Raw genomic sequence first — 16,359 nt, 5'->3', positions numbered from 1 at the left:
CTTTCTTAATGTTGCTCCTATGAAAATAGATTTTAACGAAGATCAGTAAAAATCCTTAAAGGCACTGATGAATTAGAATACCTGCTGATGAGCTCAAAGCGTGTTTATTTGTTATGCCCTTATTGATCCTGACTCTCTACAGTTGAATCTGATCAGTTTTAACCACTGTAAATTAAATGTAGATATTTAGCTTGGAAGAAAATAATTTTCCTTGGATGCCAAACCAGAACCAATGTTGCATTTTGCCAGGATATACTGTTCTGTGCTGCAATATAAGGTGACATGACACAGTGGCATTTGTTCCAAATTAGCAAACAACAAATCCCATTCTATTCTCTATTTAACGAAACAAGCTGCCCACATGATAGTAGAGATCATTCCAGTATAAGTGCTTTGTATGCTTTCAACCAAATTCACGCTGATTAACTTAAAGAGACAACCAGAAACTCTACAGATATACTTACAGATGGATGATACAGTTGTACGAGTATTGTAAACCACTGGTGAAATTTGCTGGACAAATTTATTTAGTTGGTAGGGTTGTAATTACTGTCTACCACGGCCTGTGGTACTGTGAATAGGAATTACTCTTTAAAAAGATTCTTAATCCAAGCTTCAAAGTTATCATGGAGTCAGGTAAAAGATAAACATAGCTCAGTTTAAGAGAATAGTTAGGAAGTAACATATCATTCATTACTGGAAGCAGGTGTGGTATCTCATAAAAGCTCAGGGTTTTTTTCTGGATGCTAGGCGTCAGCATGATGACATGTCTAGTTCATAGCGATGAAAGTGCTTCTTCATTGCAGTTCACCAAGTTTCAGGCCGTTATGGAACCCTGCCAAAGTTTAGTGCATGCTGACAGATTCAATCTATCTCAGAACTAACCTCATTTTAGCCTTACTGCTGTCTGCATCACTAGATTGATGAAATGAAAAAGAGGAAGTCTACAGACTTGCAAACTGTGGAAGATGTCATTTATCACCTCTATTGTTGATTTTTACCCCCTATTCTTGCGGGTGTAAAAACTTTTCAGATGCACTGCACAACTCTTTTAAAGCATTACTACTATGGTCAAAAGTTTCTGCCATTTATCTAAACAGGCAAAAATAATTTAAAAAAAAAAAAAAAAGATAATTATTTTCTCAGCTTTTATAGGAACAGACAAATACTGCAAATTTACTAGGGAAAACTCAGGAGAGAAATGTAACTTCAGAGTCTTTCCCCACTCTGACTAAAAGGTAAGAAACTGCTGATGGTACGTCCCTGTAGCAAACCACGCCCTTTATCCACCTGCATGCAACATTATGTCTAGGACGGTGCTCAGAAGACATAAAAGCTTCTTCTACAACCACTCTTCAGACATCCATGCCCACCTGTCTTGCGCTACAGAGTCCATTCTCCCTTTTGGTTGTGCCATCTGTAGGTAAAAAAGGGCACGCATCACATATACCTGATTTGTGTAGCAAAAATCAAATCTTCCTTTGAGATTTTCAGAGCTCTGAGGAAAAAGAGAGGGAAGTGCATGTGAAAAAAAAATCCAACCAACTAATCCACTCATCTTTCACAACATGCATAGACAAGTCTTAAATTCTGGCAGAGAAACAATTTCTATTTATAAAAGAAAGAATTCCATCCACTGAATAATAAATGAAACACCAAGTCTGACTCTTACTTATTGGCAGATATCCATTCAGCCCAATCTTGCTGGAATTCACCTCAGCATCAGATATCCTTAGCTAGCAGAAGCACGGCAAATAGGCTTGTAAGTACTACAAGAAATAAAAAAAACACCAAAGTGCCCATGTTATTCAGACATGAGGGATGGAGTTTTTATGAGCAAGAGCAGATTGATAGTAGATATGGTCATCAAGTGAACTGGTCTTGTGAAGATGCAAGATGATAGCTTCAAATCTACTTGATTTTGTATTTAAGCTTTTCTTTGAAATAGCTGAACTTCCAAAAGGAAGAAAGCTTAAATGGCAAATGCTGAACTTAGTTAACCGTGTTGTATATGTCTCTATCTATTGTGTATGTCTGTGCTCTTCAAGGAAATCAAATGGGAAAGAAAAAAAAAACAACACCACAAAACAACTTCCTTCATCTTTAATAAATTAATCCAGATTTTACTACTTTTTTGGATTATTTATTGAAAATTTTAGAAAAAGACAGAGGTAAAGTTACTTTACTAAAAACACCATCGAAGTAATGGAAAACAAATGTAAATCTTTACAGTGCTACAACCAAAGGAAATGTTCATCACAGCTTGCTTGAACACAGTCTGGAGAGAGAAATCTTATTTTGCTAAAATAGCATCTATTTTTCAGCATCTGTATACAAAATAGATTTCAGATTTTTAGTCAGAGTGTTATTGGGTACTCTGTCATAAGATGTAACCCCATCTTAATTACTGTTTCTCCAAACAAGTGCTGCACTGAAGTTTTCATTCAGATTTTTCTCATGCTCTTATTAGAAATGTGTCAGAAGCATGGAGGTCTTACATTAAAGACAAGTCAGCAAAAGACAATCCTTAATGACAAAAATAATACCACAGCATCAAACTCGAGCAGTGTACTTCAGAACACAAGATTGGGTGAGGGCTAAATAATACCATCTTTAGATTCACTAAAATCAAATAGACTGATTAAGACACATTAGATAAGGGTAATGATATAGGAACATAATCTTTAAATATTTCCTTTTTTTATTTTGACTCCAGCACAAATAAATTACAATGGAAAGCATACATCAGTTAAATTTGCTTAAATACAACAATCACATAATCATAGGAAAAAGCTAGTAAATTGATGTATTCAAGCAATCTGCAAAGCAAGTATAATTTCAATATAGCTCATTAAACCACTGTTTTATCAGAACTACCATTACTCCACCCTTGGAATGACTCAGCCATAAAGTGTAAAGAAAAAAAAAAAAAGTGCTCCAAACTTTCTGGACAATGAGAGGATTTCAGTTCACCAGTTACCGAAAATATTGGAATGTTTTCTGGGCTGATATTTTTGCATAGCTCAGAGATAGTTTAGGCAGTAGTTTTTCACTGAGCTACTTTTCAGGTAACTGACTGTGAGCTTCACGTAGACCTACCACAATCAACAGTATGGAAGGAGTAGAAGGCAAGGAATGAAGTATGTGAGAAGAAGCTAAAGACAGACCTATACAAAACGTTTTATGAGAAGGTGGTGGGGAACTGCAAAAGCCAACCAGGTAGAAGAACACTGGTCTGTGTTCAGATGTCTAGATGCTGAGCTTGTCAGGTGGTGCAACTAGTAGACTGAATGGCCAAGATTTAGGAAGGGGCATCAGTATTATACTTTTCCTTTTAATTGTAGAGCTGATAGGCACATCTGTATTAGTCACATACTATGGCTGATTTGTTGGGCATGTGGAGAGCTTTGTTTTCTGAATAAGATCAACAGATACAAAGATGCTTAAACCTATGTGTCAACAGTGGAGAAAAGGAAAAGAAAGGAGCGAGTATAGGCCGTTCTCCTTTTTGACTGAGATCTACCACAGAAAGCAGCAAGATAACAAGCAGAGATCACTTCATTGCCTGTTTGGCAAGCACCCCAATGACCCAATTATATAAAGTCATAGATAAGCTGGAGCAAAAAGAAAAAGAGTAATGAAGCCTGCCTTCACTGTCATCTATTAACGTATTTTTGACCAGCACTTAAACTCTTTCATCACTACCAGGTTTTATAAACCAATTACGTCATTTGTGAGATTAGAATTACATGCTCAGGTGCCAAGGACTGACAACAATTTGTACAGTGTATTCTATTTTTAATTTCACAGACTAATTCAAGACAGAATAAAGTTTTCGAACTCAGGTCCAAGAAACACTGGGACATGTTTGGAAGTTCTGTTTTGATTCTCCCTGCCTGTGCATTTAGCTTAAAAGGTGGATTCTATGTATTTTGGTCAAAGTTATGCATTTTAGAACTCCATATGACCAGAAACTTTTGGCAGAAATGTACACACCATGAACTAAAACATTATACATTCTCTACACTCTGAAGTGGGATAAATCACTTAGGGTCAAGGTCTGTGGATTTATCTGTTACAAAGAGCTCCTTTGCTCTGCCAAAGCACAGCTCATAAAATATTTGTAGAGCCTTGCAGACAGGGTCAGACATCAGGATCTTCAGCTCAGCAGATACTTAAATGGACATGGTTAGGAGAAGGAGAACAAGACTGTCAACCACAGAAACTCTAATAAATAAATAAATAAAATAAAGTAAAATAAAATGAAATAAAAATAAAACAGCAGTCCAAAAACTAATAGAATAAAAGAATAGAATAGTTTTGACTTTGGTGAGAGTTAGGCCCTTAGCTAGAGGCTACGTACTTAAATACCTGTAATGACATAGGCCTGACTAATCACTGAAAGAGGAAGTGAGGCAGACCAGAATTAGAAGGGGTTTTCCCCAAACAGAGTTGAGTTCCAGAAAATCTAATATTATTATGAAACTGACCTCAGCCCAAAATAAAATTCCCTGAAAATTTCAAAAAGAAATGGTAGGACCTGGAGTTTCTATGAAGCAGGACACAAGCACCCAGACAGAGATAAAGTCTTGGGGAACTTACGTAACTACTAATATTGTCCTCTCCTCACCCAAGGTTTCAGGCAGAAAATCACACCCCAAAAGATCCTTCTCTGTGCCTCCAGCAAAATTTCCTGTTTTCTCTGAATTCTCAGGTTTGAAAGAAGTCTTTGCAGACTCAGGTTCATAGTTCCAGGTTCTGGACACTCATTTTACCCAGTATTTCTACCAGAAAGGGGGATTACGCTAGAATGATTTATCAATTCAGAATGAAATTTACATGTTTTCACACTTTATATCTGCTTTTTGCACTTCATATGTTTATATCTGCTGGGCAAAATCCTGGCTTCTTTCCCCACCCCTCTTCAATGCATTACAGTTCTGTGACTACAGAAATGCAGCTCTGAACTTCCTAAGAGTAGCTCTCTAGTAAAACACAACATTGCTTTTTCCCTACCCTTTCTAGGAGTAACCAGATATTGCTATAAGGAGACGCACACAGGAGGTAAATACAGCTATTGCCAGAGTCTCAGTCCCAGTGTCACACAGTTATTCTTTGGGATATGTCTCATTTGTTGCATATGTATACAGGATGTTTTTGCCTCACCAAAACCTTATTTACTGTTTTTATTGCAGTACCTTTTGCATTCACTTGAGGAAATGTGGATTGAGCATGAGTTGCAACTGAACAAAAGTGACGGCATCCACGAATCTTCTGTTCTCTCTGCACCCATTCATCTTGTTTGAGCTGTTCGGTTTCCGTTCTTATGCACCCTGCTAGCCCCATTTTCTTAGTAGTCCTAGTCCTATTCTTAGCCGGAGTCAAATACGTATTTTCATGGTGCTGTTCTATCCACACTTCACAACTCAGTGGTACATTGCCACCTTCCTAAGGAGCATGTCATCCCTGTATTTAGCACAGCTTTTACAGACCTTTTATAGGTTTTACAAGGCTTCTTGAGTAAGGGGCCCTATTTATTAAACTGCTGATTTTGTAATTAGGAAAGAAACCTGTATGAAAGATAATGTATCTCACACTGCTTTTGCAATCCTGCTGCAGCACTGCAATTTTTATTCTGTTTACAGCTTCATTTACAAATTCTCTCATAGTGCTCCCTCATTCTGAACAGCCCCTAGACAGTCATTTATATTACAGACTGTACAGAACAGGCACGGACATATTTCTGTTCTCACAGGCTCCTCTGAGTTGCTTTCCTTCATCTTCCACTCTTCACCTCTGCTTTGATTTACTTTATTACCACTTACATTTCTCTGCCTTTCATCTTCATCATCAGTCACACTGTTTTCAATATGCTAAACTCTCCAACATACCCTGCAAGGTGAGAACAGGCTCTGGAGGTTTCACCATTCATGCAAATTCTACATAAAGCTTTCCTTCTCTTTCTATGGCATGATACCATCATATGGAAAGTGGAGAGGTGGAAGGTATCCCAACTCCAAAAACTGATTCTTTCTGTAATCTCCAACTCCACTTATAAATCGATAATGCCAACAAGAATCAGATTAGGGGACATTCTAGAAAGTTACCCAGGGTAAGACAGAATATGATTCATACAAATCATATATGAACGACTGTTTCTGATATGACTGTTTTTGCATATAGTAGAAGACAGTTTTACTTCAACACTTCATAGTCCATCTTTGGCACTGGGGTCAGGCTAGAGAGGAGGGCAGGAGAAACTAAGCAGGCAGTTCCCAGATCTGAAGGGTTCCTGTTGTGCTCACGATCTGCACAGATGTTATGTGCACCCCGAGGTATGCCCAGCCTTTTGGAACCCAGATCACTGGCAGAACAACAGCATCAGGAACACCTACATGAAAAAGTTAACACTGGCGCCAGACAAAAACTGCACAGAGGGAACAGTGCTCGGTTCTCTTCTGCACTTCTTAGACTGTACGTATGGCTGCAAGCAGTGCTAATGAGTGTGCGAAGCAAAAGAGGGAGGAGGAAACCTGAGGACAGAGCATGCCTGCACATCTCTCCCAGTTAACACAGGTCTGCTGTTAGCATCAGTGTCCACAGTGACCTGAAGGAGAGTGAAGACATGTTCCCAACATGATTTGTCTCTGTTCTCTGACTTACCTCAAGGAAGACCTGTGGATGATTTGTGGGGTAAAGGAATGTACCCAATCCCATTTTGAGACAGCAAGAGGTGCAGGGTACTGAAACTGTCTCTGAAAAACCTGAAACATTTCTACGGAGTGGAGAAGAAAGGCTGGAATGGGTCTGAGGTGAGAACTGGATGATGGCTCAATTTAAATCTCCAGCAACTTTCTGGCCAAGCACCCAACACTCTGTAAGCATTGGGCATCAAACTCCAAAGCATTCCCTGTACAATGGACAACTATATCCATGTATGTGGTTCCAAACACAACATAAACATAAGCATTTCCACAGAAGCTCATAGAGTGCACTTAGTCCAGGGATTTGCTAGTGGTCAGATCACCAGGGGACAGAGAAGGGATCCTGCAAAAATTTTTGTGCAATATGCTGATATGCAGAAAAGAGTCTTATATCAGATATCTGCCTCCTATACTGGGAAGCTCCTAATCCTTACTAGTTAGTTATGGACAGAGTAATGAGTTTAAATATACTTCCAAAAAATAATCACCACAGATCAGGATATTCTACTCACACATCTATGTATTTAGTCTCCCTATTTCACTCAAGATCAGGCATTGCATTTTTTATAGGCTTTCAGCATGGTTCCCTAATTCTTCTGCACACAGTGGTGTGTTTGCTTGGAGTTTAATAATCATCTGTAAGTTTAATACAACTCCTCCTTGTCCTGTCCACTGGGAAGCTGTTAAAACAAAAATGTAAGATTTATTACTGGCTCTTGCATTTTTTGCTCTTGATAGCAGAGCAATAGTTCTACAATATCATAATGGTTTTGACCAGTAATGAACAAGCACCTACAACCAGTTTTCTCCTAGGTGTATGACTTTCAGTGATGGTATTCTCTGTAAGGACAGCATTCAAGATTTTTTAGATTATTTGCAGAGCTTCAAATAATAAAATTGCATGACACATTCTGAACTAGTATTAAATACACTATGAGGCAGAAATGCTAGCCAAAGAAAAGAAAACAGATCAGAAAAATCTGGCTAATATGTTAAGAATTATGTTGAAAATTAATATGACACAGGATAGTAATAAGAAGAATAGAAAAGCAGGGTGTTCTCAATGCAGCTTTCTCTCTCTGCTTCCCTTGGGAAGGTTACAAAGACTCCCTTTCCTTAGCCTTTCTATTGCTAGCTCTTGTACAGTTTCTACTTTGTGAAAATAGCACCTCCTAGCCTACACGTATGAAGCCTCTAAATCCGGCATTAATATGCCAATGGCTTTTAAGCACAACTATCTTTCTGAGATCTCCAGTTTTTGCAGACAATCTGGATTTACTGTTCACTTTTTCAATCATACATAACAGCAGAGTGCTTTGTCATACAATTATCTCTCTTGAGATCCCAGACTTGAAAAAAAAATATGCATTTAGTAGGGAAAAAAAAAAAAAGTCAATTCATTGCTCAGCTGAGCTTCCACATAAATAAATGGTCATCAGAAATTAAAGCCACTTTTGATGACAATGCTGTGTTACTTTCACCAAGAACTGTTATAAAGTAATGCAAGATAACCTCTGGCAGGTATTGATAACAGAGAAATTACAACACCAAATGTATTTCATGTTTTATGTGTATATAGATATACATTTCCTTAGTTTTTACAATATTCAAAATTCATGGGTATTGCTTATGGAACACTGGATAGCATAAATAGATATTCTCTAGGTAAATCCTCACTGGAGTTTTATTTGAAAATTGATATTATCCACCAGGAGGGGATGTCAGTATAAAAATACAAAGGTAACTAGCAAAACAAATATGCATGGATATGCTTTTCATTCATAATGAGACCCCTTTATACTATACTGGCCATGTGCAAGAGCTTTAGCATGCATTTTTTCCCCAGAAGATTCCTCAACACTGCATGAGAATATGAAACACAACAGTACAAATTAAATTTGTTGCCTGTATTTTTACTCATTAGATGCCAGTATCCTATGAAAAGCTAAGTGCTGGGGGTCAACAAATCTTCTGTCTAAAAAAGGAGACAGATTCTTCCCAAATCAGCTCAGTAGTCTTCCATCAACTTCATTGGGAGCAGAACAAAAACATATTTTGTACAGATTATCTTCTGACTGATCTCAGCTTTTATTAAATTAATGGTAAAAACTCAGGTCGGACAAAATGCAAAGCCTCAGGTTGACGGTCTGTTCATCAGAAACTTAAGAAAGCAGAATTCTCCCTATTTGAAAGCATTTGGCTATTGGTTTGTAAATCTGTCTCCCACCAGGTGCTATTCTATCTTCTTCACCATTGCCTGATGTGCCTTGTGTCCTTTGCATTAAATTACCAAGGACACATCATACAGCCCTTTTTTTTTTCTTTCATATTTTAAAAGGCTCATTAACAGTATTTTCTTCCAGTGCCTTATTTAGTAAAACTACCAGGATCTCCCCCCTCGCTAAAATGATACTTTGCACTTCATCATGTTTGTATTATTGGCATAGGTCAACCTGTTGCCTTGGTGATGGAGAATCTGTTTTTTGCTTTAACCACCATTCTCCAGAGAAAGAAGATAAATGCATGAGGTAAATAGCCTCCTAATTCCACCTTTCATCTAAACTTAACTCTTTAAAATAGAAGTAATTAAAAATTAAGTTCAAAGGATTCTGAAGATATCTACTTTTCCCAAGCTGTCTGAATGTAGAACATGCTATTAGAATGTAAAAAACAGTATTATTTCAAGTTAATTCTGTCAATTAATATCTGTTTCTTTATATGAGGTTTCACAGCCTTAATGAGAAAGACCCTCTAATAAGCAGTTTTTACTGCAAGCCCCTGCTCATCTTCTTCTTCTTACCCCAAAATACAGCAAATCTACAAAGCCAGAAATCACAGGCAGAGTTATTTTTAGGATAGTCACATGACTGAAATTTGGAGAAAAAATAGCACAGTTATTGAACATCCTTACTGTGAATGCATCAGGGGAGAGAACCTTAAATCAGTTCTCTTTCTGTAGCACAGTTGGGAAAATGCAGGAACCAAATTTAATGCATGACATGACCAAGCTTGAGAGAGACTTGCTGTAAAACTCCTGAAATTCCATTGTATTTTCCTTAGGGAAAAAAAAAAAAAAGGAAAAAAAAAACTGTCACTCATATGTAATAAAATGCAGTAGGGAGGAAATGCACCTTCTTTTAAATACAACCATCAAATTATCAATTGGCACTCAATTATTTTAACACAGTCTTTTGGATCACACAGGATAAAGACCAAGAAACAGTAGACTGTCAGTTTCTCAGGAAACAGATAAAAATTACAGTAGTCTGATCACTGTAATATAAGTGATAAGAGTAGACAAACCCACACACTCCTTTGCTTTGTAGACAGAGTGAGGTCAACATGTATCAGACTCTATAAATCAAAACTAAAGGGTTTGCCCCATGCCATTTTATGCTATACATTTTCTTAATCACATAAAACATTAAAAGCATAACTGTTAGTTTTATAAAACCAAACACTGCTTTCTTAAATAAGGATGTGGAAAGTTTTTTTCCAAATTGCAAACTCCTCAACCCTGCAAAAATCAATGATGTGTAAGAGTCAGATCACTGCTGGAAACTAACTTGAATTTTTGTCCTAGATAGTCTACGGATTTATAGTGGTTATGAGCCAATTGGTTACATGAGGAAAAGGGAGGAACCAACAAGGACAAATGTAGGAAAGAATCAATTGTTCTGTCCGTTCTGGTTCTGCACTTACCGAGCTTTCAGAGATGAAGATTCTTATTGCTTCCTAAAGAATGCAAATCTCTACAGATCCTCTTTTTTCTTTTCTCTACTCCCTTAGTTGTTCTAAGCACAGAAAAGATGGAAGTAATTCAAACTGGCAGCTGCAGGCAAATTTGGTGGTAAAAATAGGAACTAAGAGCTTGGAGCTGTTTCACAAGATCATTTCTCTAGCAGTGAGGTTTCTGTTTAGACAGAGCAAACTAGAGCTTTTAATTCTCTAGATGAGTTCTGGAAATAATAACTGTAATAAGTGAGGTTGTTCATAAAGGCTATATGATGTCCAGCATTATTACAAAATCTCTTTGTCTTGCAACACACGACATTTGGAAAACACAAATTAGTCCATTGGCTCCCAGTCCAAAGGCTGGCCTTTTGGTTTTCTCCTGCCCAGGAGGAGAAATTACAACAGATGAGAACTCAGTAGTGGAGCCAGTTGAAATGTTCCAAAAATTCAACACATTGATGAAAAGAAGTTACATTTTGTGAACATTTTTTGATCATCTCCACTGAGCAGAAGAGGCAGAGCACTGGGGATAATTCCATGGCACTCATTTAACTATACAAAACCCATCAAAGTGCAGAAGCCATTCACAGAAAGGAGCCTTTTGTACATGCCAGGCTAAGAAACAGCCCCGGGCAGCACAAGTAAGGATGCACTCTTGGGTGTGCACCACAGAGCCCCAAGGACTGGTAACTGCAAAACATAAACACAAGGCCACATACAGGCACAGACATATATACACTGGCATTACAAGTACAGCGGTTTGTAAACAGTTGAATGCCTTTTCTCTGTGTGGTAAAGAAGTAATTTTGTGCTTGGGGCAGAGGCAGTAAGGATCCTCGGTCCCCCAGGGAACCCTCCTTACCAGGCTGTGAGAGGTGCTCTCTGCCAGCTCCCTAATTACTGTCGTGGGGTACATCTATTTAGAGAGCAGGTAGCAGAATGAACTGACCCATACTTTTCCCTGCCATGTGACAGCCACACGGCATGCGGTGGCTTCACTTCTTGCAGGAGGTGAAAGTGGTGCACTTGTGAAAGCTGTGAGTGCTTGCCCTGTCACTCCCAGCCCCCTTCCCAGGCTCCAGGCTCAGCACGGCTGGGATGCTGGCAGTGCTTAAGCTGGAGAGGGATATTTTAGGTACCTCCCCTGCACTGAAATCTACAGGCAGTACAGCGATCACACTGAGAAGCAGAAAACTGTGATGCCTGATACTGCAAGTGAGCATATTTATGCCACTTGCAACTGTTCCCATTTCTGGGACAACGCCCATGAGAAATAATCTCACCTTTAAACGGCTACAAGCCTCTTGCATTTGATTGTAATAAATGCATTGTTAGGCTGGTGGAACTGTTGTTAGGGAAGCTCAACAAAGCTTATATTCAGTTCTAAGGAATAATAAGCTAAAGCCGATTCCGTGTCTGTCACAAAACAGATAAAATGAATCTCAATAGACAGAGCAGGTGAGGATAGGGCAGATGTGCATCCAGAGATCTGAGGAACTACATGTACTGTTTGTCGACAAAAAAATAAGTCTGAAGTCAGAAAAACGGTGTCTATACCTAGTGGAATTCATTCAGCTACAGGGTTTGGGGATGCACTATAGAAAAAGCACGTAATTAATCATGCTTTATTCCTGACCTATTTTATATCAGTAAACCACAAATGCTTATGTTCATGCTAAGCCTAGAAGTAAAAGAAGTGCTGTGTCAGCTTTCAGGGTGAAAAACACTATGTTTTTGTTTCCTCCACAAAAGTGCGTCTAATTATCTCCTGAGGCTGAAGCCAATAGGAGGGTTAAACTGTGATCTGTTCTTATTATTCATTATTCAGTCTTCTCTGAATTAGAAACGCATATGGTTTACACCAAAATAAATAAATAAATAATAAAATAAAATAAAATAAAATAAAATAAAATAAAATAAAATAAAATAAAAATCTAACAACCATCTCCAAGTGCATTTATAAAGTAATTCAGGGCTTTCTCCAGTACTGCCTTGAGATTTCCCTGCTGCAGAAGTTTGAAATATGGAACTGCTGCTGTACAACCTGACTTAATACCAAAGAAATGTCACTGTAGATATTAATCCTGATGCCATACAGCAGAGCACAACAAAATGGTTTAATAGATCTTTAAGCTAGTCTGCCAGCTAATGGAGGTAGCTAAACCTTCAAGAAGCTGAGCAACACTTCAATTTAGGCCAGCTGTGTCCCAGAACAAAGCACAGTGTGCCTACTTTTGCTCTGTTCTGTGTCATTTTCAATTAAGTATTGCAAAGGGTCCACCCTTAATAAAATCATGAACTTTATCCACTATTCATGGCTTATTTTGATTATCAGTCAGCTCAAGGAGAGAAATCACAATGGCTATCCAGCCATGTGTCAGAAGCCATAAGGTATTTTTGTGCCCACCAGAGCAAGGTTGGAGTACAGTCAATTCAGCACAAGCCTGCCTAAAAGGAAAGCAGGAGGGCAACATTTTACATTAATCCTCTAATAAAACTGGAAACGGGAATAATGGGCATTCTTATCCTGTTCCTGATTTGCTATATCTATTATCTTCTGTGATTCCTGAGCTATTTTATTTTAAATTTTCTGCAATATAACTATTACTCAGTGAAACTGAGTAAAATTTGGACCCACTGTTACTTCTCTTTTGCCATCTGTCTGAAACCAAGAGAAGACTGCTAATAATGAATATCTAATAACAATATGCTGATGTAACTTTTGGATATTGACGAATGTATCATGAGAGAAAGGATGACAATTGTTTTAAAACTCAGCTATCCCTATCTACCCTAAGAAGTAACACGAGGATAAGAAAAACATCTGTTAATACCACTTCTAATATAAGCCTTTAGTCATTTGGATATACTACTAGCCTTAAGTCTTCTATTGTTATCGCTTAATATTTTGCCAGACAAATTAATCTCAACATTTTTCAGGACCATTTTTTTTCCTATAATTTCCACAGTGCTGTATCTCTATATACCTTCATCCAGCATAAAGCTGTAAAGGCAAGAATGATCATATTTTTAAAGACAGAAAAAAAAAAAACTTTTTACAAAGAATCAATGAATGTCAAAGGTCAAGGCTAGGTGCATTTTATATTTCAAAAATCTCTTAGGAGCAGTTTTCATTAAAAAATAATTTTTCTTTTTTAAAAATATTTGTTAATACAATACAACTTCACAAAGTTTAGAGTTGTTCATTATGTCAGCCTTTGTAAATAAGATGTGATAATAAAGTGCATTCAATTTAGTTTAAGTAAAAATGATTTTGTATACTGGTAACATGATTATAATTCTCAATAAATGAGAATTTAAAATGAACACTTAATAACCAAAGGCTGTTTTCAATCATTCAAAGACACATTTTCATTTTACAACGTATGTTTCCTGCTCATTACTTGGTACATATTTCATATGCTCGCATTTGGTTGAGGTGTTTAGTAAACAAACTTCAGATGATGCCTAAAGCAGGAGTATTGGATCTGTCACCTTAGCTAACTCTTACAAAGTTAACAAAAATCTTATTTTAGTTCCTGCTCTGACAGTTCTCACATCAGTCTTAAAAGCCAAGTGAGACAGAGACAGAGCAAGAAGGAAAGAAAACAGACAGCAAATATTTAGCAGGTTTTTAGAAGAAAATGCACTAAAAAATAAGACAGACACAGAGCCCACCCTCCGTTGTATGTGGAGGGGGGTCCCAAAGGCATAGACTTTCAAAGCCAAGCCCAGAAATCCTGAGTCCTGGCAAGAGCACTTCTTGTGACTGTTGCTAACATCTCTGCCCCCCAGAACCTTCATTACAAGATAATGTATTAGCACCCTTACAATATGCATTTCCTTATTTTCCAGAGAAAATTAACTAGTTGTAACATGAACCATTTAAAAAAACAGATTGGGAAATAGAAACTGGTTGCTTTTTAATATAAGAGCTAGCTCACAAGTTTGTCTTGTGGCTTTTCAGGCAAGAATGAGTAAATCTCTACAAATAAGATAAATTTGTAGTCCACACTCCTACTGTGCCTCCCTGTCACCTTTACCATACACAGGAGTTTATGAGCTGGATACCACATCCTTTTCAACAGATCTAACCCTTTAGTTGAAACAACAAAAACTCCCAAATTCTGAAGTCTGAGAATCATTCCCTGCAGGAAATTCAAATAGGTAAAAACTCTCCTCCAACTGTGTCTTCTAATCATTCTTCAAAGCAAGATGTACAATCCTGATTTTGAAGGTCACGTGCTGGAATATAAAAGGGGAATGCATAGCCTCTGATTTATCTAAGAAAGAAGGAGCTTTTAAGACAGAACTGGACTATCAAGGGCATACCATGCACTGGATCAAGGACAGGCCATGCATCTAATGGTAGCAGCTAAGCATTGCTGTTCCCAGCTGTCTATGCTATTGCCCAAGGCAAACAGCAACTGAAGATGATTGTGTCTATGCTTCCATCACTCCTGGATTTTTTGTTTGAACCACCTGTGAAGGTGAGTTCATCTAAAATGACAACTTTAAACTGGAGCATCAAAAGATGTAAACATTTTTTACTGAATCTGTGTTAGGAACAGTAATGCACAGCAAAGGGTCAGAGTGACAGATCAAACCAGTAATGCCTGAAATGGACACCATGAATTGGACCTATGTCAGAACCCTGTGTTTTTATCAAAGACTGGGGATTGGCTCAATCATTTGCATGCAACTTAGAAAGAAAACTTACTTAATTTAGTCTGTGGTAAAATCTGAGGTTAAATGAGTGTGAGCAGACTGGTTATTTTTTCATTAATAATTTCTTTATAACTTTCTGATCTGCCTACCTTATACCCCGCCCCCAACCCAAACCCTAACGCCCCCACCCACCCCCACCCCTGCCCAAAAAAAAAGCACTCTTCAGGGACAGGGATTTAACATTGATTCTTAGAGAAATTACCTTCCTTAGGATGCTTCTAATGATCTGTTGACTCTTTTACCAATACACCAGCAGATGGAAGATAATCCAGTTTGACAGGGATTAAATGTCACTTCTGCTGCCCAACAGAGACTTCAGTATGAACTGAATGTAAGTCCCTGTTCTTGTTTTCACAGTGCAATCTCTTCATTACAACTGCTTCAAGGCAGAGCCTTTTTGTTTTTTGGGGGTGTAGGGGGAATCTCAGCATTTTTTCAGCTTCTGGAGACTGAAAGTACCAACCAGGGAGAGGATCTCGAAGAGGAAATCAGCAGAAGAACTTGGAGGAGGTGGTGGTGGTCATAATAGGGACAACAGCGGAAAGGAAGGCATGATCAGGAAGAAAATCCTACTACACAAAGACTGTCAAAATAAGACAAAAGCAGAAAAATAGCAGGAATTGTCCATATTGAATGATTTGAATGCCCTAGGCTGAAGCTATTAGGCCATGATTTTGAGAGAATGACAATGATAAATAACTTGTTGCAGAGATGCACAAAATCTCTATCAGTGTTAGAAAGAACTCTACAAGCCATTTTGCAGTGGTTCAAACAGTATTTACAGTTACATACCACCCCACAATGCAGAAGAAAAGCAATAATAGTCTTTGATTTCACAGAAACACTTCATCTGAGGACTGGAACATCTGATTATAGCTGGAAACATGCAACCAATTTCTAAACAAACTTCCAACTAAAACCAAACTACACAGTACAGGAAGGCTCTAGAATCTGTTTATTCAAAGGACTGCGAACAGTAACAACCGTTAGTAATTGGCTGATCATGATGAAGATGATGTCTCTGGGAATAAAGAAAGGGTTTGGACATGTATTATTTATTATTCCATTTACAAGTAGTTTATGAATAGCTAAGAGATTCTTAATAGCAGTCCTAAGCATGTCACAGACATTGATAGTATATGCAATACTTGGTTATAAGCAATACATTGTTATAAATTATGCATGGATTTCT

At 37.8% G+C, this 16,359-nt stretch overlaps 1 long non-coding RNA gene across 1 annotated transcript; it reads right to left on the bottom strand.

Annotated features, from left to right (window-relative positions):
• Positions 1-896: 896 nt before the first annotated feature.
• LOC121066235 lies at positions 897-9,743 on the bottom strand. The gene is made up of 3 exons (XR_005817608.1): positions 9,616-9,743; positions 1,673-1,769; positions 897-1,498 (listed from the first exon to the last, which is right to left on the bottom strand). It is a non-coding gene; the product is annotated as an uncharacterized LOC121066235 (long non-coding RNA).
• Between the last annotated feature and the right edge of the window lie 6,616 nt (positions 9,744-16,359).

This window comes from Cygnus olor, chromosome 2 (genome assembly GCF_009769625.2).
Source record: "Cygnus olor isolate bCygOlo1 chromosome 2, bCygOlo1.pri.v2, whole genome shotgun sequence".
Taxonomy (NCBI): domain Eukaryota; kingdom Metazoa; phylum Chordata; class Aves; order Anseriformes; family Anatidae; genus Cygnus; species Cygnus olor.
Note: the sequence above shows the minus strand (reverse complement) of the source record. Positions and strands in the feature narration are given on the sequence as shown.